The sequence below is a fragment of the Phyllobates terribilis genome, unplaced genomic scaffold (assembly GCF_046119375.1).
Source record: "Phyllobates terribilis strain yellow unplaced genomic scaffold, ASM4611937v1 Scaffold_123__1_contigs__length_5148117, whole genome shotgun sequence".
Classification (NCBI taxonomy): Eukaryota; Metazoa; Chordata; class Amphibia; order Anura; family Dendrobatidae; genus Phyllobates; species Phyllobates terribilis.
The window spans coordinates 2,224-29,229 of NW_027362883.1; the positions used below are offsets into that span (position 1 = coordinate 2,224).

At 47.2% G+C, this 27,006-nt stretch overlaps 16 non-coding genes across 16 annotated transcripts; all 16 read left to right on the forward strand.

Moving 5' to 3' along the window:
• The first annotated feature begins 1,948 nt into the window (after nt 1–1,948).
• On the forward strand, nt 1,949–2,135 carry LOC141202499 (U2 spliceosomal RNA). Its single transcript, XR_012273771.1, has one exon. It is a non-coding gene; the product is annotated as a U2 spliceosomal RNA (small nuclear RNA).
• A 1,115-nt stretch (nt 2,136–3,250) lies between these two features.
• On the forward strand, nt 3,251–3,441 carry LOC141202961 (U2 spliceosomal RNA). The gene has a single exon (XR_012274106.1). It is a non-coding gene; the product is annotated as a U2 spliceosomal RNA (small nuclear RNA).
• Nucleotides 3,442–4,559: 1,118 nt separating this feature from the next.
• Nucleotides 4,560–4,750, forward strand: LOC141202347 (U2 spliceosomal RNA). The gene has a single exon (XR_012273622.1). It is a non-coding gene; the product is annotated as a U2 spliceosomal RNA (small nuclear RNA).
• A 1,121-nt stretch (nt 4,751–5,871) lies between these two features.
• Nucleotides 5,872–6,062, forward strand: LOC141202972 (U2 spliceosomal RNA). Its single transcript, XR_012274117.1, has one exon. It is a non-coding gene; the product is annotated as a U2 spliceosomal RNA (small nuclear RNA).
• Nucleotides 6,063–7,180: 1,118 nt separating this feature from the next.
• LOC141202985 (U2 spliceosomal RNA) lies at nt 7,181–7,371 on the forward strand. The gene has a single exon (XR_012274129.1). It is a non-coding gene; the product is annotated as a U2 spliceosomal RNA (small nuclear RNA).
• Nucleotides 7,372–13,511: 6,140 nt separating this feature from the next.
• On the forward strand, nt 13,512–13,702 carry LOC141202414 (U2 spliceosomal RNA). The gene has a single exon (XR_012273688.1). It is a non-coding gene; the product is annotated as a U2 spliceosomal RNA (small nuclear RNA).
• Nucleotides 13,703–14,814: 1,112 nt separating this feature from the next.
• On the forward strand, nt 14,815–15,005 carry LOC141202996 (U2 spliceosomal RNA). Its single transcript, XR_012274140.1, has one exon. It is a non-coding gene; the product is annotated as a U2 spliceosomal RNA (small nuclear RNA).
• A 1,115-nt stretch (nt 15,006–16,120) lies between these two features.
• On the forward strand, nt 16,121–16,311 carry LOC141203007 (U2 spliceosomal RNA). The gene has a single exon (XR_012274151.1). It is a non-coding gene; the product is annotated as a U2 spliceosomal RNA (small nuclear RNA).
• A 1,112-nt stretch (nt 16,312–17,423) lies between these two features.
• Nucleotides 17,424–17,614, forward strand: LOC141203019 (U2 spliceosomal RNA). The gene has a single exon (XR_012274162.1). It is a non-coding gene; the product is annotated as a U2 spliceosomal RNA (small nuclear RNA).
• A 1,118-nt stretch (nt 17,615–18,732) lies between these two features.
• LOC141202809 (U2 spliceosomal RNA) lies at nt 18,733–18,923 on the forward strand. Its single transcript, XR_012273962.1, has one exon. It is a non-coding gene; the product is annotated as a U2 spliceosomal RNA (small nuclear RNA).
• Nucleotides 18,924–20,038: 1,115 nt separating this feature from the next.
• On the forward strand, nt 20,039–20,229 carry LOC141203031 (U2 spliceosomal RNA). The gene has a single exon (XR_012274174.1). It is a non-coding gene; the product is annotated as a U2 spliceosomal RNA (small nuclear RNA).
• A 1,115-nt stretch (nt 20,230–21,344) lies between these two features.
• LOC141203042 (U2 spliceosomal RNA) lies at nt 21,345–21,535 on the forward strand. Its single transcript, XR_012274185.1, has one exon. It is a non-coding gene; the product is annotated as a U2 spliceosomal RNA (small nuclear RNA).
• A 1,115-nt stretch (nt 21,536–22,650) lies between these two features.
• Nucleotides 22,651–22,841, forward strand: LOC141203054 (U2 spliceosomal RNA). The gene has a single exon (XR_012274196.1). It is a non-coding gene; the product is annotated as a U2 spliceosomal RNA (small nuclear RNA).
• A 1,115-nt stretch (nt 22,842–23,956) lies between these two features.
• On the forward strand, nt 23,957–24,147 carry LOC141203066 (U2 spliceosomal RNA). The gene has a single exon (XR_012274207.1). It is a non-coding gene; the product is annotated as a U2 spliceosomal RNA (small nuclear RNA).
• A 1,115-nt stretch (nt 24,148–25,262) lies between these two features.
• LOC141203078 (U2 spliceosomal RNA) lies at nt 25,263–25,453 on the forward strand. Its single transcript, XR_012274218.1, has one exon. It is a non-coding gene; the product is annotated as a U2 spliceosomal RNA (small nuclear RNA).
• Nucleotides 25,454–26,568: 1,115 nt separating this feature from the next.
• Nucleotides 26,569–26,759, forward strand: LOC141203089 (U2 spliceosomal RNA). Its single transcript, XR_012274229.1, has one exon. It is a non-coding gene; the product is annotated as a U2 spliceosomal RNA (small nuclear RNA).
• The last annotated feature ends 247 nt before the right edge of the window (nt 26,760–27,006 follow it).

Here is a 27,006-nt window from a genome sequence, read left to right on the forward strand (position 1 = left end):
TGCTACAATGCCTTTTCTGAAACGTTGTCTCCTTCTGCTGGAACACTGACTTCTTTCATTTAATGCCTGCAGACTATAAAAGAGAACCCAACCCAAAAAGTTTGGTTGATTAGTCTGTGGCATTCTGTTAAACTGTTGCTTATGGCGGTCTCTGTGAGCTTCTCAGCGACATTCAGCCAGCCAGGTATCCTGCCTGCAGTAGATGGAATGTGGCAATGGAACGCTGGCTGCGCGTGTCATAATAGGCTCTGAGCCTTTATATACCTGTGCACAGCAGCAGCCACCTTCAGTCTGCTGCTGGACAGCCAGCAGCAGCAGCAGCAGCAGGAGAGGTATGTAATCAGGAGCCCTCCTGCTAAGGGTAGACAGCTGCTCGTTCCACCCCACCCCCCGCCTTAATTGGTTCTCCTCCCTTCCAACGGTGTTGAGGCGGGTGGGAACAGCAGGGGGTGAAGGTGCTGTGTTTAAAGAGGTGGAGTTATGCAGATCTAAAACGCGTGGATTGCAGCAGCAGCAAGCCGAAAAGTGCAGGCATGTAAGGGATCTAGAGGTTGACAACATGTCTTCTTAACGGGAGTCCAGGAGCTCATCTCCACAAATGGACTTTTCAGGATCCTTGGGTGGCTCCGTAGTTTGAAACCAATTCTGGTTATCGCTTCTCGGCCTTTTGGCTAAGATCAGGTGCAGTGATCTACCAGTTGCTGCCTTGGCCTTGGCTAGGAGGTGCCCAGGGTACCCGGCTCCTTGGCCTGGGGGGATCGCTTTGTCTAACGGCAGGGCTTCACCCTCCTGCTGCTATTGGGGAGTCGGATTAGTCCCTGGGCAACGAGAGGCGATCATCGTGTCACCACACATAGCTGTGGGGGGCAGTTCTTTTGGAGGAAGAAGATGGAGTTGACGAGGAAGAGGAACTGTTTACGGTTCTATGTGAAGACGGAGTTAGAGGATTTTTCGTTGGAGGAGAATCAGATCTTGGATATTCTGTTCAAGTATGGGACGATCATTGAAGAGGACATTTTTTGTATGCAAGAAATCAAGTTTAAAAAGGTATTTGACGTAACACTGAAGTCTGAAGAAAAGTGTATTTGTCTTCTCAAGAATTGGGAAGGAAAAGAAATTGGAGTTAATGCTCTTTTTGCTGGAAGGCCGAAAAAGGTGGTTATCTGTATGGATGACCCCTTTGTAGAGATGGAGGAAGTGATGGAGTTTTTGAAGCCATGGAGTATTTTGGTAAAATTCCAGAAGGACTACTTAAATAAAGTGGGAGTCTGGAATGGGAAGAGAAGTTTCCTAGTTTGGGAAAATGGACAAAATGAACTAAGTTTAGGAAGGATTGTTATAAATGGTAAATGTGGATTCAGTTATGTGGAAAATGGTAAAAGAAGAATTGATAATGGGAAACCTGGATTTTGTTATGAGGAAGGTGGGAAAAAAGAGGAGAAAGGGAAAAAGATATTTGAAGAATCGTTTGAAGATTGTAAAGAGAAAGAAGACAAAGATATACAAGTAGTTGAAAATAAGAAGGAGTTTGTGGGAGAGAAGCAGGAGTTCTCAGGAGTTGGGGACTCTATGTTTTGCAGACTGGAGAGAGTACCTAGAAGTAAAGACGTTAAGGAAAAAAGGAAGGTGGATGATAAGGGAAAAGAGAAAGTAATGCAGGATTGTGTTGATACCAGTGCTGAAGCTGAAGAAGATGAAAAGATTTTGCTGCAAGGTTTTGACTGGAAATTGTTGGACATGTCATGGAGGAAGAAGAAACGTGGAAGAAGAAAAATGTTGAGTTGATGTTTTTGTTGGAAGTTTTTTGTTGTTGATGTAAGGATATGTTATGTTATGTTTTATTTATTAATTATCATTAAATTTTCTTAAAAAAAACAAAAAGTTGAATTCGGATGATGAAGGCGTAGGCGACATTTTTTTGGTTATCCATGCAAATGGAATTTAATTTATGTCGCGTCTTCTGACGCATTCAATTAAAAAAATCTGTTCTTATCAGTTTAATATCTGATACGTCCCCTATCTGGGGACCATATATTAAATGGATTTTTAGAACAGGGAGATGGAAAAAGAGCTTGCTCTGTCCACTCCACGCATTGACCTGGTATTGCAGTATCTCCAGGACCGGTGCACCCCTTCTTTAATGCAGTTTCTAAAATCAGAAAGAATTGAATTCAATGTTTTTTGTTCATTTTGCTTGTTTGTCGGATTTTGGGATGGACTCTTTGGCTTTGCTTTTCTTCTCCTCATTGGATTTTTCATGTTCAAAGTTGCAGAAGCCAGATTACAAGCTCATTTTGGTTCAACTTCAGCAACTGTGCATTGCATTGCCATGTAATGTGATGCAATGCTATCTTTCTAGCTCTCCCTTTTTACTTCCTTTTGGATAAACAGACATATTAGGCAAGCATTTTGGAGCTTTCACCTAAATAACTACAGGTGGTGAGATAAGCTGCACAATATAATTGACCTTTCAGTATATTGTTGCACACACACCATCTATTTAGCAAATGCCCTTGTTATCAACAGCAGCCTTTTAAACTCACCTGAGCTAACAGGTATGTGCGCTGGTTACTCTGCTGCGCTTAAAATTTCTTTTTTGGTTTGCTACAATGCCTTTTCTGAAACGTTGTCTCCTTCTGCTGGAACACTGACTTCTTTCATTTAATGCCTGCAGACTATAAAAGAGAACCCAACCCAAAAAGTTTGGTTGATTAGTCTGTGGCATTCTGTTAAACTGTTGCTTATGGCGGTCTCTGTGAGCTTCTCAGCGACATTCAGCCAGCCAGGTATCCTGCCTGCAGTAGATGGAATGTGGCAATGGAACGCTGGCTGCGCGTGTCATAATAGGCTCTGAGCCTTTATATACCTGTGCACAGCAGCAGCCACCTTCAGTCTGCTGCTGGACAGCCAGCAGCAGCAGCAGCAGGAGAGGTATGTAATCAGGAGCCCTCCTGCTAAGGGTAGACAGCTGCTCGTTCCACCCCACCCCCCGCCTTAATTGGTTCTCCTCCCTTCCAACGGTGTTGAGGCGGGTGGGAACAGCAGGGGGTGAAGGTGCTGTGTTTAAAGAGGTGGAGTTATGCAGATCTAAAACGCGTGGATTGCAGCAGCAGCAAGCCGAAAAGTGCAGGCATGTAAGGGATCTAGAGGTTGACAACATGTCTTCTTAACGGGAGTCCAGGAGCTCATCTCCACAAATGGACTTTTCAGGATCCTTGGGTGGCTCCGTAGTTTGAAACCAATTCTGGTTATCGCTTCTCGGCCTTTTGGCTAAGATCAAGTGTAGTATCTGTTCTTATCAGTTTAATATCTGATACGTCCCCTATCTGGGGACCATATATTAAATGGATTTTTAGAACAGGGAGATGGAAAAAGAGCTTGCTCTGTCCACTCCACGCATTGACCTGGTATTGCAGTATCTCCAGGACCGGTGCACCCCTTCTTTAATGCAGTTTCTAAAATCAGAAAGAATTGAATTCAATGTTTTTTGTTCATTTTGCTTGTTTGTCGGATTTTGGGATGGACTCTTTGGCTTTGCTTTTCTTCTCCTCATTGGATTTTTCATGTTCAAAGTTGCAGAAGCCAGATTACAAGCTCATTTTGGTTCAACTTCAGCAACTGTGCATTGCATTGCCATGTAATGTGATGCAATGCTATCTTTCTAGCTCTCCCTTTTTACTTCCTTTTGGATAAACAGACATATTAGGCAAGCATTTTGGAGCTTTCATCTAAATAACTACAGGTGGTGAGATAAGCTGCACAATATAATTGACCTTTCAGTATATTGTTGCACACACACCATCTATTTAGCAAATGCCCTTGTTATCAACAGCAGCCTTTTAAACTCACCTGAGCTAACAGGTATGTGCGCTGGTTACTCTGCTGCGCTTAAAATTTCTTTTTTGGTTTGCTACAATGCCTTTTCTGAAACGTTGTCTCCTTCTGCTGGAACACTGACTTCTTTCATTTAATGCCTGCAGACTATAAAAGAGAACCCAACCCAAAAAGTTTGGTTGATTAGTCTGTGGCATTCTGTTAAACTGTTGCTTATGGCGGTCTCTGTGAGCTTCTCAGCGACATTCAGCCAGCCAGGTATCCTGCCTGCAGTAGATGGAATGTGGCAATGGAACGCTGGCTGCGCGTGTCATAATAGGCTCTGAGCCTTTATATACCTGTGCACAGCAGCAGCCACCTTCAGTCTGCTGCTGGACAGCCAGCAGCAGCAGCAGCAGCAGGAGAGGTATGTAATCAGGAGCCCTCCTGCTAAGGGTAGACAGCTGCTCGTTCCACCCCACCCCCCGCCTTAATTGGTTCTCCTCCCTTCCAACGGTGTTGAGGCGGGTGGGAACAGCAGGGGGTGAAGGTGCTGTGTTTAAAGAGGTGGAGTTATGCAGATCTAAAACGCGTGGATTGCAGCAGCAGCAAGCCGAAAAGTGCAGGCATGTAAGGGATCTAGAGGTTGACAACATGTCTTCTTAACGGGAGTCCAGGAGCTCATCTCCACAAATGGACTTTTCAGGATCCTTGGGTGGCTCCGTAGTTTGAAACCAATTCTGGTTATCGCTTCTCGGCCTTTTGGCTAAGATCAAGTGTAGTATCTGTTCTTATCAGTTTAATATCTGATACGTCCCCTATCTGGGGACCATATATTAAATGGATTTTTAGAACAGGGAGATGGAAAAATAGCTTGCTCTGTCCACTCCACGCATTGACCTGGTATTGCAGTATCTCCAGGACCGGTGCACCCCTTCTTTAATGCAGTTTCTAAAATCAGAAAGAATTGAATTCAATGTTTTTTGTTCATTTTGCTTGTTTGTCGGATTTTGGGATGGACTCTTTGGCTTTGCTTTTCTTCTCCTCATTGGATTTTTCATGTTCAAAGTTGCAGAAGCCAGATTACAAGCTCATTTTGGTTCAACTTCAGCAACTGTGCATTGCATTGCCATGTAATGTGATGCAATGCTATCTTTCTAGCTCTCCCTTTTTACTTCCTTTTGGATAAACAGACATATTAGGCAAGCATTTTGGAGCTTTCACCTAAATAACTACAGGTGGTGAGATAAGCTGCACAATATAATTGACCTTTCAGTATATTGTTGCACACACACCATCTATTTAGCAAATGCCCTTGTTATCAACAGCAGCCTTTTAAACTCACCTGAGCTAACAGGTATGTGCGCTGGTTACTCTGCTGCGCTTAAAATTTCTTTTTTGGTTTGCTACAATGCCTTTTCTGAAACGTTGTCTCCTTCTGCTGGAACACTGACTTCTTTCATTTAATGCCTGCAGACTATAAAAGAGAACCCAACCCAAAAAGTTTGGTTGATTAGTCTGTGGCATTCTGTTAAACTGTTGCTTATGGCGGTCTCTGTGAGCTTCTCAGCGACATTCAGCCAGCCAGGTATCCTGCCTGCAGTAGATGGAATGTGGCAATGGAACGCTGGCTGCGCGTGTCATAATAGGCTCTGAGCCTTTATATACCTGTGCACAGCAGCAGCCACCTTCAGTCTGCTGCTGGACAGCCAGCAGCAGCAGCAGCAGCAGCAGGAGAGGTATGTAATCAGGAGCCCTCCTGCTAAGGGTAGACAGCTGCTCGTTCCACCCCACCCGCCGCCTTAATTGGTTCTCCTCCCTTCCAACGGTGTTGAGGCGGGTGGGAACAGCAGGGGGTGAAGGTGCTGTGTTTAAAGAGGTGAAGTTATGCAGATCTAAAACGCGTGGATTGCAGCAGCAGCAAGCCGAAAAGTGCAGGCATGTAAGGGATCTAGAGGTTGACAACATGTCTTCTTAACGGGAGTCCAGGAGCTCATCTCCACAAATGGACTTTTCAGGATCCTTGGGTGGCTCCGTAGTTTGAAACCAATTCTGGTTATCGCTTCTCGGCCTTTTGGCTAAGATCAAGTGTAGTATCTGTTCTTATCAGTTTAATATCTGATACGTCCCCTATCTGGGGACCATATATTAAATGGATTTTTAGAACAGGGAGATGGAAAAAGAGCTTGCTCTGTCCACTCCACGCATTGACCTGGTATTGCAGTATCTCCAGGACCGGTGCACCCCTTCTTTAATGCAGTTTCTAAAATCAGAAAGAATTGAATTCAATGTTTTTTGTTCATTTTGCTTGTTTGTCGGATTTTGGGATGGACTCTTTGGCTTTGCTTTTCTTCTCCTCATTGGATTTTTCATGTTCAAAGTTGCAGAAGCCAGATTACAAGCTCATTTTGGTTCAACTTCAGCAACTGTGCATTGCATTGCCATGTAATGTGATGCAATGCTATCTTTCTAGCTCTCCCTTTTTACTTCCTTTTGGATAAACAGACATATTAGGCAAGCATTTTGGAGCTTTCACCTAAATAACTACAGGTGGTGAGATAAGCTGCACAATATAATTGACCTTTCAGTATATTGTTGCACACACACCATCTATTTAGCAAATGCCCTTGTTATCAACAGCAGCCTTTTCAACTCACCTGAGCTAACAGGTATGTGCGCTGGTTACTCTGCTGCGCTTAAAATTTCTTTTTTGGTTTGCTACAATGCCTTTTCTGAAACGTTGTCTCCTTCTGCTGGAACACTGACTTCTTTCATTTAATGCCTGCAGACTATAAAAGAGAACCCAACCCAAAAAGTTTGGTTGATTAGTCTGTGGCATTCTGTTAAACTGTTGCTTATGGCGGTCTCTGTGAGCTTCTCAGCGACATTCAGCCAGCCAGGTATCCTGCCTGCAGTAGATGGAATGTGGCAATGGAACGCTGGCTGCGCGTGTCATAATAGGCTCTGAGCCTTTATATACCTGTGCACAGCAGCAGCCACCTTCAGTCTGCTGCTGGACAGCCAGCAGCAGCAGCAGCAGCAGGAGAGGTATGTAATCAGGAGCCCTCCTGCTAAGGGTAGACAGCTGCTCGTTCCACCCCACCCCCCGCCTTAATTGGTTCTCCTCCCTTCCAACGGTGTTGAGGCGGGTGGGAACAGCAGGGGGTGAAGGTGCTGTGTTTAAAGAGGTGGAGTTATGCAGATCTAAAACGCGTGGATTGCAGCAGCAGCAAGCCGAAAAGTGCAGGCATGTAAGGGATCTAGAGGTTGACAACATGTCTTCTTAACGGGAGTCCAGGAGCTCATCTCCACAAATGGACTTTTCAGGATCCTTGGGTGGCTCCGTAGTTTGAAACCAATTCTGGTTATCGCTTCTCGGCCTTTTGGCTAAGATCAAGTGTAGTATCTGTTCTTATCAGTTTAATATCTGATACGTCCCCTATCTGGGGACCATATATTAAATGGATTTTTAGAACAGGGAGATGGAAAAAGAGCTTGCTCTGTCCACTCCACGCATTGACCTGGTATTGCAGTATCTCCAGGACCGGTGCACCCCTTCTTTAATGCAGTTTCTAAAATCAGAAAGAATTGAATTCAATGTTTTTTGTTCATTTTGCTTGTTTGTCGGATTTTGGGATGGACTCTTTGGCTTTGCTTTTCTTCTCCTCATTGGATTTTTCATGTTCAAAGTTGCAGAAGCCAGATTACAAGCTCATTTTGGTTCAACTTCAGCAACTGTGCATTGCATTGCCATGTAATGTGATGCAATGCTATTGTAGCACCCTGAGGATTCGGCTGCTACAGGGGTATTGCACCTCAACCCAGAGGTGTGATATTCCACTCCCGGGTAAGGATGGAGTGTGGAACTGAGCTCCGTAGGCTGCATGCACTACACACATCCCATTTCCGGGGAACAGGCCGACGGTACTCCCACTTAGAAATGTGCAGGTACGACCGAGTCTGTTCCTGGCTGGAGTGGGAGGGGGGTGGTACATCCCATGTAGTGTAGGGGCAGATAGGGGGAGCAGCCTGGGTAAAGATAGGAGCTCATTGGGTGCTGGTCACCTGAGCTCACACATAGAGGGTGTATATAAGGTGGGCACCAACAAAGAACAGGGTCAGATGCAGAGAACAAGTCAGTTGGAGACAGCAAGACAGCTGCAGAGGAGCAGACAGCAAGCAGAGAGGAAGTCAGTCTGCAGCAAGGGAGAAAAGAGAGAGACCCAGAGGAACAGAAGAGAGGACTCTAAGATCCCAACTAAAATCCCCGGGTGAAGAGTCGGCATCAGGGTACCGGAACCCAAGCTGGTGGGGGTAAAAACATTCCCCAGCCAGAGACCGGAGACCGTGGGCAGCGTTTGCCACGGTCACCCACCACATCCACCCCGAAGGCACACCACATGAAGGGTCAGGGAACCCAGGGCCAAGGGTGTCCCAACAGAAGGCCCGAGGGAGCTGGACCTAGGTGGATCACTGGTGGGGACGGCCAGAGAACGGGACAGAAGGAGAGCTCAGGGCCACGCTCCGGACTTGTTTGGGGGTTGGCTGGATCCAGGACCTGGTGGACGCAGCACGGCTCGGGTGGTCACTCGAAGCTGGAGTGACCAGTACAACATCTGCAGTAAGTAAACACCCTTAACTGCACAACCCGACTCTGTCTTCACTGCCGTCTGCACTGCACCACCACAACCCCCATCCTCTGCACCTGTCCCCTCTGAGGCTATACCCCTCCCGTTGGGGGTTATACCATCACAAGCTGCACCTACACCATCAGCCTCAGCGGACCCTGCTGCAGCGGCGGCCATAGTGACCGCAATACAACGGGTGGCGTAGTCGACATTAAGAACTTATTAACATCTGTAGGACTGCCACATACAACTGAGTTTGACACCCTGGGCACGGACCGGGTCATAGCCACTCGGAGACTACAACCCCCATCTGATCCGGCTCCGGATATTCCCATAAAGAATATGGCCCAGGGGGCGCGTCAACTTTGGCGTAGTCGGCAGGATTACGTGCCCGCAACACCCGGGTACTGCGTGCCTGAAGAAAAGTGCAAGTTTACCTCAGAAAGAAGTCTCCCGCCGGTTCCGGAGGGTCCACGCCATCGGACCCCATCACAGGTCGTTTCCCGCCGATTGTCCGCCATTTCCAGCTTGTTCCCGCCATCTGCAGGGTTTCCCGCCACTGGGCGACGCTTCCCGCCAAATCCGAAGATTTCCCGCCTTGGAAGAGCAGCGGACGCCATTATGGGCGTGCCAAAGGAGGGCAAGAGGCCGCCTCCCATCGTGGGCCAGGACAGAAAATGGCGCCAAAAGTGGAAACCGCCCCCACCAACAGAGACTGTGATGCTAGAGGTGTCTGTCAGCGTGAAAGAACCGCCCCTGGAGCTGACAGTCACCCAGTGGCCCCGGGACCGCCCTCGAAGTGGGAGGAGACGAAAGAAAAGAACGAAGATGGGTACCGCCTGGAGCAGTCTGGAGCGAGCGCACCCGGAGGCAAGAAGTCTAACGAGGAGTAGCGGAGAAGCTTACCCGGATATGGAGAGAAAGCAGAACAGCACCGGCCCGCTGGCCAGGAGTCTGCTAAAGACCGAGGAAGGAGAGCAGAGCAGCACCGGCCCGCTGGCCAGGAGCCTGCTGGAGGAAGAGCAGAGCAGCACCGACCCGTTGGTCAGGAGCCTGCTAGACACCACGACCCCACTAGGCCTAGTGGAGGTCCTTGCACAGCTCCCCCGAGACCGGGAGTGTGCACAGACTGCCCTGGAGGGCCTCGCACGGAGGATGGCCCGGGTACAGCGCGAGATATTGGCGGAATGGAGCCGAGAGATGGCCCAGCAAACCAAGGCCCGGAGCACGCCAGCCAAGATGAGGAGACAGACCGCCTCTGAGGATGGCGCGGGAGGACCCAAGGTCGGAGACGGCGCCGAGAAGGGAGCCGAACGCATGGAGGCAGGTAAAGGGGACGCCTATACCCCAAGCCGTGAAACCGCCCACCTGCCCCAGCTCCCCGTCGCAGAGCCCGAAAGTCCCCCTGCTGTGCCCGTAGCCGCCATGTCACCGCTATGGACTAGGCCCCGACCGGAAGCCGCCGCAGCGACCCCTGTGACGTCACGCGCCTCGACCCGGAGCGTGACAAAGCAGGAAATACCACCAGCCTGGTCGCAAGGCCTAGTACCCCCGGGCGCCGCATCACCAACAGCGCCCCCTACCTCTGCGGAGCCTCCGGCCTGGTCGCAAGGCCAGGTAGCCCAGGGCGCCGCCGTATTAACGGTGCCCTTCACCTTCCAGGTGCCCCAGGCCTGGCCGCAAGGCCTGGGCAACCCGGGCGCCACCACCACCGCGCCCGCGCCCGTAAAACCAAGGGTGCCGCGTCTGGGAGAGGACTTGTTTGCCCAGCACACGTGGCCGGACGGGCAGCCTTTCATCTGGCCCCAGAAGTATTACGAACTGGAGCACCAGAGGAGGGTTGGGGCCATGTGTGCACCCCTGATTCCGGCTCCGAAGCCCGTAATAAGGATCTCGCCCCCGCTAGCGGAAGCGCAGTTTGAGTGGGACCCCACCGGAGAAGACCTAATGGGGTTCACTCAGGAAACCCGGGCAGCTGCAGCGGAGCGTGCTGAGTGTTGCCGACAGCAGCTCGAGGAGTTCGCAAGGGAGCGGAGAGAGAGGCGGGTCCGAGAACAACAGGCCCAAATAAGGAGCGCCGAGCAGAAGAGCCGGACCAGGAGGGACCCCCGTGTAGCGCACAGTCCCCGTACCACCGGGACTGTAATAAAGTTCAACCAGCAGCATGGGTGGGGCTTCATTAGAGACAACAACACCCCCGGCGACGTCTTTGTCACGCGCAGAGACGTGGAGTCCCATCTGCCGGAGGGGCACAGAGGTCGTGACCTCTACATCGGAGACGAGGTCACCTTCACCCGGCACAAGTGTGCCAAAGGACCTTACGCCCTCCACGTACACCGCCTGACGGAGGAGGAGTTGCGGTGCGAGGAGGAGGAGCAAGAGGACCCGGACGGGTCTGAAGTTACAACCAGCTATAAGCAAAGAGCAGGAGGAAGACGCCGTTGAGTGCGGCAGAGCAGTGATGTAAATAGTTACCCGACCGGGTATCAAAGAGACTGTTGCAACATATATATAGTCCCCGTTGGGACCAGCTGAGTGCAACATATATATAGTCCCCGTTGGGACCAGCTGAGTGAACTGTTTACCCGTTAACCCCTTAATCCCACAGGCTGAGGACTGTGAGCAGCCATTCCCTTCCCTCTACCTGGCCGAGGACTGAGAGCGGCCAACTTCCCTGTATATAGTTGCGCTTCCTAAAGCGCCCCCTACCGGTTTTAGAGGAAAAACCATTTTTCTAAGAGACTGTCGCACTTTTCCCGGACACACGTTGCACAGTGTCCGGAGGAGGAACCTGAAACAAGAGACGACGAGAATGTTTATATGAAAAGTTTTATATATATATAATGTTTTATATGTTTTATTATGTTTATATGAAAAGAAAAAAATTGTATGTTTTGGTGTTGTTTTATGTCTTACAGCCCGAGGACGTGCTGTGATTTACCAGGGGGGAATGTACCACCCTGAGGATTCGGCTGCTACAGGGGTATTGCACCTCAACCCAGAGGTGTGATATTCCACTCCCGGGTAAGGATGGAGTGTGGAACTGAGCTCGGTAGGCTGCATGCACTACACACATCCCATTTCCGGGGAACAGGCCGACGGTACTCCCACTTAGAAATGTGCAGGTACGACCGAGTCTGTTCCTGGCTGGAGTGGGAGGGGGGTGGTACATCCCATCTAGTGTAGGGGCAGATAGGGGGAGCAGCCTGGGTAAAGATAGGAGCTCATTGGGTGCTGGTCACCTGAGCTCACACATAGAGGGTGTATATAAGGTGGGCACCAACAAAGAACAGGGTCAGATGCAGAGAACAAGTCAGTTGGAGACAGCAAGACAGCTGCAGAGGAGCAGACAGCAAGCAGAGAGGAAGTCAGCCTGCAGCAAGGGAGAAAAGAGAGAGACCCAGAGGAACAGAAGAGAGGACTCTAAGATCCCAACTAAAATCCCCGGGTGAAGAGTCGGCATCAGGGTACCGGAACCCAAGCTGGTGGGGGTAAAAACATTCCCCAGCCAGAGACCGGAGACCGTGGGCAGCGTTTGCCACGGTCACCCACCACATCCACCCCGAAGGCACACCACATGAAGGGTCAGGGAACCCAGGGCCAAGGGTGTCCCAACAGAAGGCCCGAGGGAGCTGGACCTAGGTGGATCACTGGTGGGGACGGCCAGAGAACGGGACAGAAGGAGAGCTCAGGGCCACGCTCCGGACTTGTTTGGGGGTTGGCTGGATCCAGGACCTGGTGGATGCAGCACGGCTCGGGTGGTCACTCGAAGCTGGAGTGACCAGTACAACATCTGCAGTAAGTAAACACCCTTAACTGCACAACCCGACTCTGTCTTCACTGCCGTCTGCACTGCACCACCACAACCCCCATCCTCTGCACCTGTCCCCTCTGAGGCTATACCCCTCCCGTTGGGGGTTATACCATCACAAGCTGCACCTACACCATCAGCCTCAGCGGACCCTGCTGCAGCGGCGGCCATAGTGACCGCAATACAACGGGTGGCGTAGTCGACATTAAGAACTTATTAACATCTGTAGGACTGCCACATACAACTGAGTTTGACACCCTGGGCACGGACCGGGTCATAGCCACTCGGAGACTACAACCCCCATCTGATCCGGCTCCGGATATTCCCATAAAGAATATGGCCCAGGGGGCGCGTCACTATCTTTCTAGCTCTCCCTTTTTACTTCCTTTTGGATAAACAGACATATTAGGCAAGCATTTTGGAGCTTTCACCTAAATAACTACAGGTGGTGAGATAAGCTGCACAATATAATTGACCTTTCAGTATATTGTTGCACACACACCATCTATTTAGCAAATGCCCTTGTTATCAACAGCAGCCTTTTAAACTCACCTGAGCTAACAGGTATGTGCGCTGGTTACTCTGCTGCGCTTAAAATTTCTTTTTTGGTTTGCTACAATGCCTTTTCTGAAACGTTGTCTCCTTCTGCTGGAACACTGACTTCTTTCATTTAATGCCTGCAGACTATAAAAGAGAACCCAACCCAAAAAGTTTGGTTGATTAGTCTGTGGCATTCTGTTAAACTGTTGCTTATGGCGGTCTCTGTGAGCTTCTCAGCGACATTCAGCCAGCCAGGTATCCTGCCTGCAGTAGATGGAATGTTGCAATGGAACGCTGGCTGCGCGTGTCATAATAGGCTCTGAGCCTTTATATACCTGTGCACAGCAGCAGCCACCTTCAGTCTGCTGCTGGACAGCCAGCAGCAGCAGCAGCAGGAGAGGTATGTAATCAGGAGCCCTCCTGCTAAGGGTAGACAGCTGCTCGTTCCACCCCACCCCCCGCCTTAATTGGTTCTCCTCCCTTCCAACGGTGTTGAGGCGGGTGGGAACAGCAGGGGGTGAAGGTGCTGTGTTTAAAGAGTTGGAGTTATGCAGATCTAAAACGCGTGGATTGCAGCAGCAGCAAGCCGAAAAGTGCAGGCATGTAAGGGATCTAGAGGTTGACAACATGTCTTCTTAACGGGAGTCCAGGAGCTCATCTCCACAAATGGACTTTTCAGGATCCTTGGGTGGCTCCGTAGTTTGAAACCAATTCTGGTTATCGCTTCTCGGCCTTTTGGCTAAGATCAAGTGTAGTATCTGTTCTTATCAGTTTAATATCTGATACGTCCCCTATCTGGGGACCATATATTAAATGGATTTTTAGAACAGGGAGATGGAAAAAGAGCTTTCTCTGTCCACTCCACGCATTGACCTGGTATTGCAGTATCTCCAGGACCGGTGCACCCCTTCTTTAATGCAGTTTCTAAAATCAGAAAGAATTGAATTCAATGTTTTTTGTTCATTTTGCTTGTTTGTCGGATTTTGGGATGGACTCTTTGGCTTTGCTTTTCTTCTCCTCATTGGATTTTTCATGTTCAAAGTTGCAGAAGCCAGATTACAAGCTCATTTTGGTTGAACTTCAGCAACTGTGCATTGCATTGCCATGTAATGTGATGCAATGCTATCTTTCTAGCTCTCCCTTTTTACTTCCTTTTGGATAAACAGACATATTAGGCAAGCATTTTGGAGCTTTCACCTAAATAACTACAGGTGGTGAGATAAGCTGCACAATATAATTGACCTTTCAGTATATTGTTGCACACACACCATCTATTTAGCAAATGCCCTTGTTATCAACAGCAGCCTTTTAAACTCACCTGAGCTAACAGGTATGTGCGCTGGTTACTCTGCTGCGCTTAAAATTTCTTTTTTGGTTTGCTACAATGCCTTTTCTGAAATGTTGTCTCCTTCTGCTGGAACACTGACTTCTTTCATTTAATGCCTGCAGACTATAAAAGAGAACCCAACCCAAAAAGTTTGGTTGATTAGTCTGTGGCATTCTGTTAAACTGTTGCTTATGGCGGTCTCTGTGAGCTTCTCAGCGACATTCAGCCAGCCAGGTATCCTGCCTGCAGTAGATGGAATGTGGCAATGGAACGCTGGCTGCGCGTGTCATAATAGGCTCTGAGCCTTTATATACCTGTGCACAGCAGCAGCCACCTTCAGTCTGCTGCTGGACAGCCAGCAGCAGCAGCAGGAGAGGTATGTAATCAGGAGCCCTCCTGCTAAGGGTAGACAGCTGCTCGTTCCACCCCACCCCCCGCCTTAATTGGTTCTCCTCCCTTCCAACGGTGTTGAGGCGGGTGGGAACAGCAGGGGGTGAAGGTGCTGTGTTTAAAGAGGTGGAGTTATGCAGATCTAAAACGCGTGGATTGCAGCAGCAGCAAGCCGAAAAGTGCAGGCATGTAAGGGATCTAGAGGTTGACAACATGTCTTCTTAACGGGAGTCCAGGAGCTCATCTCCACAAATGGACTTTTCAGGATCCTTGGGTGGCTCCGTAGTTTGAAACCAATTCTGGTTATCGCTTCTCGGCCTTTTGGCTAAGATCAAGTGTAGTATCTGTTCTTATCAGTTTAATATCTGATACGTCCCCTATCTGGGGACCATATATTAAATGGATTTTTAGAACAGGGAGATGGAAAAAGAGCTTGCTCTGTCCACTCCACGCATTGACCTGGTATTGCAGTATCTCCAGGACCGGTGCACCCCTTCTTTAATGCAGTTTCTAAAATCAGAAAGAATTGAATTCAATGTTTTTTGTTCATTTTGCTTGTTTGTCGGATTTTGGGATGGACTCTTTGGCTTTGCTTTTCTTCTCCTCATTGGATTTTTCATGTTCAAAGTTGCAGAAGCCAGATTACAAGCTCATTTTGGTTCAACTTCAGCAACTGTGCATTGCATTGCCATGTAATGTGATGCAATGCTATCTTTCTAGCTCTCCCTTTTTACTTCCTTTTGGATAAACAGACATATTAGGCAAGCATTTTGGAGCTTTCACCTAAATAACTACAGGTGGTGAGATAAGCTGCACAATATAATTGACCTTTCAGTATATTGTTGCACACACACCATCTATTTAGCAAATGCCCTTGTTATCAACAGCAGCCTTTTAAACTCACCTGAGCTAACAGGTATGTGCGCTGGTTACTCTGCTGCGCTTAAAATTTCTTTTTTGGTTTGCTACAATGCCTTTTCTGAAACGTTGTCTCCTTCTGCTGGAACACTGACTTCTTTCATTTAATGCCTGCAGACTATAAAAGAGAACCCAACCCAAAAAGTTTGGTTGATTAGTCTGTGGCATTCTGTTAAACTGTTGCTTATGGCAGTCTCTGTGAGCTTCTCAGCGACATTCAGCCAGCCAGGTATCCTGCCTGCAGTAGATGGAATGTGGCAATGGAACGCTGGCTGCGCGTGTCATAATAGGCTCTGAGCCTTTATATACCTGTGCACAGCAGCAGCCACCTTCAGTCTGCTGCTGGACAGCCAGCAGCAGCAGCAGCAGGAGAGGTATGTAATCAGGAGCCCTCCTGCTAAGGGTAGACAGCTGCTCGTTCCACCCCACCCCCCGCCTTAATTGGTTCTCCTCCCTTCCAACGGTGTTGAGGCGGGTGGGAACAGCAGGGGGTGAAGGTGCTGTGTTTAAAGAGGTGGAGTTATGCAGATCTAAAACGCGTGGATTGCAGCAGCAGCAAGCCGAAAAGTGCAGGCATGTAAGGGATCTAGAGGTTGACAACATGTCTTCTTAACGGGAGTCCAGGAGCTCATCTCCACAAATGGACTTTTCAGGATCCTTGGGTGGCTCCGTAGTTTGAAACCAATTCTGGTTATCGCTTCTCGGCCTTTTGGCTAAGATCAAGTGTAGTATCTGTTCTTATCAGTTTAATATCTGATACGTCCCCTATCTGGGGACCATATATTAAATGGATTTTTAGAACAGGGAGATGGAAAAAGAGCTTGCTCTGTCCACTCCACGCATTGACCTGGTATTGCAGTATCTCCAGGACCGGTGCACCCCTTCTTTAATGCAGTTTCTAAAATCAGAAAGAATTGAATTCAATGTTTTTTGTTCATTTTGCTTGTTTGTCGGATTTTGGGATGGACTCTTTGGCTTTGCTTTTCTTCTCCTCATTGGATTTTTCATGTTCAAAGTTGCAGAAGCCAGATTACAAGCTCATTTTGGTTCAACTTCAGCAACTGTGCATTGCATTGCCATGTAATGTGATGCAATGCTATCTTTCTAGCTCTCCCTTTTTACTTCCTTTTGGATAAACAGACATATTAGGCAAGCATTTTGGAGCTTTCACCTAAATAACTACAGGTGGTGAGATAAGCTGCACAATATAATTGACCTTTCAGTATATTGTTGCACACACACCATCTATTTAGCAAATGCCCTTGTTATCAACAGCAGCCTTTTAAACTCACCTGAGCTAACAGGTATGTGCGCTGGTTACTCTGCTGCGCTTAAAATTTCTTTTTTGGTTTGCTACAATGCCTTTTCTGAAACGTTGTCTCCTTCTGCTGGAACACTGACTTCTTTCATTTAATGCCTGCAGACTATAAAAGAGAACCCAACCCAAAAAGTTTGGTTGATTAGTCTGTGGCATTCTGTTAAACTGTTGCTTATGGCAGTCTCTGTGAGCTTCTCAGCGACATTCAGCCAGCCAGGTATCCTGCCTGCAGTAGATGGAATGTGGCAATGGAACGCTGGCTGCGCGTGTCATAATAGGCTCTGAGCCTTTATATACCTGTGCACAGCAGCAGCCACCTTCAGTCTGCTGCTGGACAGCCAGCAGCAGCAGCAGGAGAGGTATGTAATCAGGAGCCCTCCTGCTAAGGGTAGACAGCTGCTCGTTCCACCCCACCCCCCGCCTTAATTGGTTCTCCTCCCTTCCAACGGTGTTGAGGCGGGTGGGAACAGCAGGGGGTGAAGGTGCTGTGTTTAAAGAGGTGGAGTTATGCAGATCTAAAACGCGTGGATTGCAGCAGCAGCAAGCCGAAAAGTGCAGGCATGTAAGGGATCTAGAGGTTGACAACATGTCTTCTTAACGGGAGTCCAGGAGCTCATCTCCACAAATGGACTTTTCAGGATCCTTGGGTGGCTCCGTAGTTTGAAACCAATTCTGGTTATCGCTTCTCGGCCTTTTGGCTAAGATCAAGTGTAGTATCTGTTCTTATCAGTTTAATATCTGATACGTCCCCTATCTGGGGACCATATATTAAATGGATTTTTAGAACAGGGAGATGGAAAAAGAGCTTGCTCTGTCCACTCCACGCATTGACCTGGTATTGCAGTATCTCCAGGACCGGTGCACCCCTTCTTTAATGCAGTTTCTAAAATCAGAAAGAATTGAATTCAATGTTTTTTGTTCATTTTGCTTGTTTGTCGGATTTTGGGATGGACTCTTTGGCTTTGCTTTTCTTCTCCTCATTGGATTTTTCATGTTCAAAGTTGCAGAAGCCAGATTACAAGCTCATTTTGGTTCAACTTCAGCAACTGTGCATTGCATTGCCATGTAATGTGATGCAATGCTATCTTTCTAGCTCTCCCTTTTTACTTCCTTTTGGATAAACAGACATATTAGGCAAGCATTTTGGAGCTTTCACCTAAATAACTACAGGTGGTGAGATAAGCTGCACAATATAATTGACCTTTCAGTATATTGTTGCACACACACCATCTATTTAGCAAATGCCCTTGTTATCAACAGCAGCCTTTTAAACTCACCTGAGCTAACAGGTATGTGCGCTGGTTACTCTGCTGCGCTTAAAATTTCTTTTTTGGTTTGCTACAATGCCTTTTCTGAAACGTTGTCTCCTTCTGCTGGAACACTGACTTCTTTCATTTAATGCCTGCAGACTATAAAAGAGAACCCAACCCAAAAAGTTTGGTTGATTAGTCTGTGGCATTCTGTTAAACTGTTGCTTATGGCGGTCTCTGTGAGCTTCTCAGCGACATTCAGCCAGCCAGGTATCCTGCCTGCAGTAGATGGAATGTGGCAATGGAACGCTGGCTGCGCGTGTCATAATAGGCTCTGAGCCTTTATATACCTGTGCACAGCAGCAGCCACCTTCAGTCTGCTGCTGGACAGCCAGCAGCAGCAGCAGCAGCAGGAGAGGTATGTAATCAGGAGCCCTCCTGCTAAGGGTAGACAGCTGCTCGTTCCACCCCACCCCCCGCCTTAATTGGTTCTCCTCCCTTCCAAAGGTGTTGAGGCGGGTGGGAACAGCAGGGGGTGAAGGTGCTGTGTTTAAAGAGGTGGAGTTATGCAGATCTAAAACGCGTGGATTGCAGCAGCAGCAAGCCGAAAAGTGCAGGCATGTAAGGGATCTAGAGGTTGACAACATGTCTTCTTAACGGGAGTCCAGGAGCTCATCTCCACAAATGGACTTTTCAGGATCCTTGGGTGGCTCCGTAGTTTGAAACCAATTCTGGTTATCGCTTCTCGGCCTTTTGGCTAAGATCAAGTGTAGTATCTGTTCTTATCAGTTTAATATCTGATACGTCCCCTATCTGGGGACCATATATTAAATGGATTTTTAGAACAGGGAGATGGAAAAAGAGCTTGCTCTGTCCACTCCACGCATTGACCTGGTATTGCATTATCTCCAGGACCGGTGCACCCCTTCTTTAATGCAGTTTCTAAAATCAGAAAGAATTGAATTCAATGTTTTTTGTTCATTTTGCTTGTTTGTCGGATTTTGGGATGGACTCTTTGGCTTTGCTTTTCTTCTCCTCATTGGATTTTTCATGTTCAAAGTTGCAGAAGCCAGATTACAAGCTCATTTTGGTTCAACTTCAGCAACTGTGCATTGCATTGCCATGTAATGTGATGCAATGCTATCTTTCTAGCTCTCCCTTTTTACTTCCTTTTGGATAAACAGACATATTAGGCAAGCATTTTGGAGCTTTCACCTAAATAACTACAGGTGGTGAGATAAGCTGCACAATATAATTGACCTTTCAGTATATTGTTGCACACACACCATCTATTTAGCAAATGCCCTTGTTATCAACAGCAGCCTTTTAAACTCACCTGAGCTAACAGGTATGTGCGCTGGTTACTCTGCTGCGCTTAAAATTTCTTTTTTGGTTTGCTACAATGCCTTTTCTGAAACGTTGTCTCCTTCTGCTGGAACACTGACTTCTTTCATTTAATGCCTGCAGACTATAAAAGAGAACCCAACCCAAAAAGTTTGGTTGATTAGTCTGTGGCATTCTGTTAAACTGTTGCTTATGGCGGTCTCTGTGAGCTTCTCAGCGACATTCAGCCAGCCAGGTATCCTGCCTGCAGTAGATGGAATGTGGCAATGGAACGCTGGCTGCGCGTGTCATAATAGGCTCTGAGCCTTTATATACCTGTGCACAGCAGCAGCCACCTTCAGTCTGCTGCTGGACAGCCAGCAGCAGCAGCAGCAGGAGAGGTATGTAATCAGGAGCCCTCCTGCTAAGGGTAGACAGCTGCTCGTTCCACCCCACCCCCCGCCTTAATTGGTTCTCCTCCCTTCCAACGGTGTTGAGGCGGGTGGGAACAGCAGGGGGTGAAGGTGCTGTGTTTAAAGAGGTGGAGTTATGCAGATCTAAAACGCGTGGATTGCAGCAGCAGCAAGCCGAAAAGTGCAGGCATGTAAGGGATCTAGAGGTTGACAACATGTCTTCTTAACGGGAGTCCAGGAGCTCATCTCCACAAATGGACTTTTCAGGATCCTTGGGTGGCTCCGTAGTTTGAAACCAATTCTGGTTATCGCTTCTCGGCCTTTTGGCTAAGATCAAGTGTAGTATCTGTTCTTATCAGTTTAATATCTGATACGTCCCCTATCTGGGGACCATATATTAAATGGATTTTTAGAACAGGGAGATGGAAAAAGAGCTTGCTCTGTCCACTCCACGCATTGACCTGGTATTGCAGTATCTCCAGGACCGGTGCACCCCTTCTTTAATGCAGTTTCTAAAATCAGAAAGAATTGAATTCAATGTTTTTTGTTCATTTTGCTTGTTTGTCGGATTTTGGGATGGACTCTTTGGCTTTGCTTTTCTTCTCCTCATTGGATTTTTCATGTTCAAAGTTGCAGAAGCCAGATTACAAGCTCATTTTGGTTCAACTTCAGCAACTGTGCATTGCATTGCCATGTAATGTGATGCAATGCTATCTTTCTAGCTCTCCCTTTTTACTTCCTTTTGGATAAACAGACATATTAGGCAAGCATTTTGGAGCTTTCACCTAAATAACTACAGGTGGTGAGATAAGCTGCACAATATAATTGACCTTTCAGTATATTGTTGCACACACACCATCTATTTAGCAAATGCCCTTGTTATCAACAGCAGCCTTTTAAACTCACCTGAGCTAACAGGTATGTGCGCTGGTTACTCTGCTGCGCTTAAAATTTCTTTTTTGGTTTGCTACAATGCCTTTTCTGAAACGTTGTCTCCTTCTGCTGGAACACTGACTTCTTTCATTTAATGCCTGCAGACTATAAAAGAGAACCCAACCCAAAAAGTTTGGTTGATTAGTCTGTGGCATTCTGTTAAACTGTTGCTTATGGCGGTCTCTGTGAGCTTCTCAGCGACATTCAGCCAGCCAGGTATCCTGCCTGCAGTAGATGGAATGTGGCAATGGAACGCTGGCTGCGCGTGTCATAATAGGCTCTGAGCCTTTATATACCTGTGCACAGCAGCAGCCACCTTCAGTCTGCTGCTGGACAGCCAGCAGCAGCAGCAGCAGGAGAGGTATGTAATCAGGAGCCCTCCTGCTAAGGGTAGACAGCTGCTCGTTCCACCCCACCCCCCACCTTAATTGGTTCTCCTCCCTTCCAACGGTGTTGAGGCGGGTGGGAACAGCAGGGGGTGAAGGTGCTGTGTTTAAAGAGGTGGAGTTATGCAGATCTAAAACGCGTGGATTGCAGCAGCAGCAAGCCGAAAAGTGCAGGCATGTAAGGGATCTAGAGGTTGACAACATGTCTTCTTAACGGGAGTCCAGGAGCTCATCTCCACAAATGGACTTTTCAGGATCCTTGGGTGGCTCCGTAGTTTGAAACCAATTCTGGTTATCGCTTCTCGGCCTTTTGGCTAAGATCAAGTGTAGTATCTGTTCTTATCAGTTTAATATCTGATACGTCCCCTATCTGGGGACCATATATTAAATGGATTTTTAGAACAGGGAGATGGAAAAAGAGCTTGCTCTGTCCACTCCACGCATTGACCTGGTATTGCAGTATCTCCAGGACCGGTGCACCCCTTCTTTAATGCAGTTTCTAAAATCAGAAAGAATTGAATTCAATGTTTTTTGTTCATTTTGCTTGTTTGTCGGATTTTGGGATGGACTCTTTGGCTTTGCTTTTCTTCTCCTCATTGGATTTTTCATGTTCAAAGTTGCAGAAGCCAGATTACAAGCTCATTTTGGTTCAACTTCAGCAACTGTGCATTGCATTGCCATGTAATGTGATGCAATGCTATCTTTCTAGCTCTCCCTTTTTACTTCCTTTTGGATAAACAGACATATTAGGCAAGCATTTTGGAGCTTTCACCTAAATAACTACAGGTGGTGAGATAAGCTGCACAATATAATTGACCTTTCAGTATATTGTTGCACACACACCATCTATTTAGCAAATGCCCTTGTTATCAACAGCAGCCTTTTAAACTCACCTGAGCTAACAGGTATGTGCGCTGGTTACTCTGCTGCGCTTAAAATTTCTTTTTTGGTTTGCTACAATGCCTTTTCTGAAACGTTGTCTCCTTCTGCTGGAACACTGACTTCTTTCATTTAATGCCTGCAGACTATAAAAGAGAACCCAACCCAAAAAGTTTGGTTGATTAGTCTGTGGCATTCTGTTAAACTGTTGCTTATGGCGGTCTCTGTGAGCTTCTCAGCGACATTCAGCCAGCCAGGTATCCTGCCTGCAGTAGATGGAATGTGGCAATGGAACGCTGGCTGCGCGTGTCATAATAGGCTCTGAGCCTTTATATACCTGTGCACAGCAGCAGCCACCTTCAGTCTGCTGCTGGACAGCCAGCAGCAGCAGCAGCAGGAGAGGTATGTAATCAGGAGCCCTCCTGCTAAGGGTAGACAGCTGCTCGTTCCACCCCACCCCCCACCTTAATTGGTTCTCCTCCCTTCCAACGGTGTTGAGGCGGGTGGGAACAGCAGGGGGTGAAGGTGCTGTGTTTAAAGAGGTGGAGTTATGCAGATCTAAAACGCGTGGATTGCAGCAGCAGCAAGCCGAAAAGTGCAGGCATGTAAGGGATCTAGAGGTTGACAACATGTCTTCTTAACGGGAGTCCAGGAGCTCATCTCCACAAATGGACTTTTCAGGATCCTTGGGTGGCTCCGTAGTTTGAAACCAATTCTGGTTATCGCTTCTCGGCCTTTTGGCTAAGATCAAGTGTAGTATCTGTTCTTATCAGTTTAATATCTGATACGTCCCCTATCTGGGGACCATATATTAAATGGATTTTTAGAACAGGGAGATGGAAAAAGAGCTTGCTCTGTCCACTCCACGCATTGACCTGGTATTGCAGTATCTCCAGGACCGGTGCACCCCTTCTTTAATGCAGTTTCTAAAATCAGAAAGAATTGAATTCAATGTTTTTTGTTCATTTTGCTTGTTTGTCGGATTTTGGGATGGACTCTTTGGCTTTGCTTTTCTTCTCCTCATTGGATTTTTCATGTTCAAAGTTGCAGAAGCCAGATTACAAGCTCATTTTGGTTCAACTTCATCAACTGTGCATTGCATTGCCATGTAATGTGATGCAATGCTATCTTTCTAGCTCTCCCTTTTTACTTCCTTTTGGATAAACAGACATATTAGGCAAGCATTTTGGAGCTTTCACCTAAATAACTACAGGTGGTGAGATAAGCTGCACAATATAATTGACCTTTCAGTATATTGTTGCACACACATCATCTATTTAGCAAATGCCCTTGTTATCAACAGCAGCCTTTTAAACTCACCTGAGCTAACAGGTATGTGCGCTGGTTACTCTGCTGCGCTTAAAATTTCTTTTTTGGTTTGCTACAATGCCTTTTCTGAAACGTTGTCTCCTTCTGCTGGAACACTGACTTCTTTCATTTAATGCCTGCAGACTATAAAAGAGAACCCAACCCAAAAAGTTTGGTTGATTAGTCTGTAGCATTCTGTTAAACTGTTGCTTATGGCGGTCTCTGTGAGCTTCTCAGCGACATTCAGCCAGCCAGGTATCCTGCCTGCAGTAGATGGAATGTGGCAATGGAACGCTGGCTGCGCGTGTCATAATAGGCTCTGAGCCTTTATATACCTGTGCACAGCAGCAGCCACCTTCAGTCTGCTGCTGGACAGCCAGCAGCAGCAGCAGCAGGAGAGGTATGTAATCAGGAGCCCTCCTGCTAAGGGTAGACAGCTGCTCGTTCCACCCCACCCCCCGCCTTAATTGGTTCTCCTCCCTTCCAACGGTGTTGAGGCGGGTGGGAACAGCAGGGGGTGAAGGTGCTGTGTTTAAAGAGGTGGAGTTATGCAGATCTAAAACGCGTGGATTGCAGCAGCAGCAAGCCGAAAAGTGCAGGCATGTAAGGGATCTAGAGGTTGACAACATGTCTTCTTAACGGGAGTCCAGGAGCTCATCTCCACAAATGGACTTTTCAGGATCCTTGGGTGGCTCCGTAGTTTGAAACCAATTCTGGTTATCGCTTCTCGGCCTTTTGGCTAAGATCAAGTGTAGTATCTGTTCTTATCAGTTTAATATCTGATACGTCCCCTATCTGGGGACCATATATTAAATGGATTTTTAGAACAGGGAGATGGAAAAAGAGCTTGCTCTGTCCACTCCACGCATTGACCTGGTATTGCAGTATCTCCAGGACCGGTGCACCCCTTCTTTAATGCAGTTTCTAAAATCAGAAAGAATTGAATTCAATGTTTTTTGTTCATTTTGCTTGTTTGTCGGATTTTGGGATGGACTCTTTGGCTTTGCTTTTCTTCTCCTCATTGGATTTTTCATGTTCAAAGTTGCAGAAGCCAGATTACAAGCTCATTTTGGTTCAACTTCAGCAACTGTGCATTGCATTGCCATGTAATGTGATGCAATGCTATCTTTCTAGCTCTCCCTTTTTACTTCCTTTTGGATAAACAGACATATTAGGCAAGCATTTTGGAGCTTTCACCTAAATAACTACAGGTGGTGAGATAAGCTGCACAATATAATTGACCTTTCAGTATATTGTTGCACACACACCATCTATTTAGCAAATGCCCTTGTTATCAACAGCAGCCTTTTAAACTCACCTGAGCTAACAGGTATGTGCGCTGGTTACTCTGCTGCGCTTAAAATTTCTTTTTTGGTTTGCTACAATGCCTTTTCTGAAACGTTGTCTCCTTCTGCTGGAACACTGACTTCTTTCATTTAATGCCTGCAGACTAAAAAAGAGAACCCAACCCAAAAAGTTTGGTTGATTAGTCTGTGGCATTCTGTTAAACTGTTGCTTATGGCGGTCTCTGTGAGCTTCTCAGCGACATTCAGCCAGCCAGGTATCCTGCCTGCAGTAGATGGAATGTGGCAATGGAACGCTGGCTGCGCGTGTCATAATAGGCTCTGAGCCTTTATATACCTGTGCACAGCAGCAGCCACCTTCAGTCTGCTGCTGGACAGCCAGCAGCAGCAGCAGCAGGAGAGGTATGTAATCAGGAGCCCTCCTGCTAAGGGTAGACAGCTGCTCGTTCCACCCCACCCCCCGCCTTAATTGGTTCTCCTCCCTTCCAACGGTGTTGAGGCGGGTGGGAACAGCAGGGGGTGAAGGTGCTGTGTTTAAAGAGGTGGAGTTATGCAGATCTAAAACGCGTGGATTGCAGCAGCAGCAAGCCGAAAAGTGCAGGCATGTAAGGGATCTAGAGGTTGACAACATGTCTTCTTAACGGGAGTCCAGGAGCTCATCTCCACAAATGGACTTTTCAGGATCCTTGGGTGGCTCCGTAGTTTGAAACCAATTCTGGTTATCGCTTCTCGGCCTTTTGGCTAAGATCAAGTGTAGTATCTGTTCTTATCAGTTTAATATCTGATACGTCCCCTATCTGGGGACCATATATTAAATGGATTTTTAGAACAGGGAGATGGAAAAAGAGCTTGCTCTGTCCACTCCACGCATTGACCTGGTATTGCAGTATCTCCAGGACCGGTGCACCCCTTCTTTAATGCAGTTTCTAAAATCAGAAAGAATTGAATTCAATGTTTTTTGTTCATTTTGCTTGTTTGTCGGATTTTGGGATGGACTCTTTGGCTTTGCTTTTCTTCTCCTCATTGGATTTTTCATGTTCAAAGTTGCAGAAGCCAGATTACAAGCTCATTTTGGTTCAACTTCAGCAACTGTGCATTGCATTGCCATGTAATGTGATGCAATGCTATCTTTCTAGCTCTCCCTTTTTACTTCCTTTTGGATAAACAGACATATTAGGCAAGCATTTTGGAGCTTTCACCTAAATAACTACAGGTGGTGAGATAAGCTGCACAATATAATTGACCTTTCAGTATATTGTTGCACACACACCATCTATTTAGCAAATGCCCTTGTTATCAACAGCAGCCTTTTAAACTCACCTGAGCTAACAGGTATGTGCGCTGGTTACTCTGCTGCGCTTAAAATTTCTTTTTTGGTTTGCTACAATGCCTTTTCTGAAACGTTGTCTCCTTCTGCTGGAACACTGACTTCTTTCATTTAATGCCTGCAGACTATAAAAGAGAACCCAACCCAAAAAGTTTGGTTGATTAGTCTGTGGCATTCTGTTAAACTGTTGCTTATGGCGGTCTCTGTGAGCTTCTCAGCGACATTCAGCCAGCCAGGCATCCTGCCTGCAGTAGATGGAATGTGGCAATGGAACGCTGGCTGCGCGTGTCATAATAGGCTCTGAGCCTTTATATACCTGTGCACAGCAGCAGCCACCTTCAGTCTGCTGCTGGACAGCCAGCAGCAGCAGCAGCAGGAGAGGTATGTAATCAGGAGCCCTCCTGCTAAGGGTAGACAGCTGCTCGTTCCACCCCACCCCCCGCCTTAATTGGTTCTCCTCCCTTCCAACGGTGTTGAGGCGGGTGGGAACAGCAGGGGGTGAAGGTGCTGTGTTTAAAGAGGTGGAGTTATGCAGATCTAAAACGCGTGGATTGCAGCAGCAGCAAGCCGAAAAGTGCAGGCATGTAAGGGATCTAGAGGTTGACAACATGTCTTCTTAACGGGAGTCCAGGAGCTCATCTCCACAAATGGACTTTTCAGGATCCTTGGGTGGCTCCGTAGTTTGAAACCAATTCTGGTTATCGCTTCTCGGCCTTTTGGCTAAGATCAAGTGTAGTATCTGTTCTTATCAGTTTAATATCTGATACGTCCCCTATCTGGGGACCATATATTAAATGGATTTTTAGAACAGGGAGATGGAAAAAGAGCTTGCTCTGTCCACTCCACGCATTGACCTGGTATTGCAGTATCTCCAGGACCGGTGCACCCCTTCTTTAATGCAGTTTCTAAAATCAGAAAGAATTGAATTCAATGTTTTTTGTTCATTTTGCTTGTTTGTCGGATTTTGGGATGGACTCTTTGGCTTTGCTTTTCTTCTCCTCATTGGATTTTTCATGTTCAAAGTTGCAGAAGCCAGATTACAAGCTCATTTTGGTTCAACTTCAGCAACTGTGCATTGCATTGCCATGTAATGTGATGCAATGCTATCTTTCTAGCTCTCCCTTTTTACTTCCTTTTC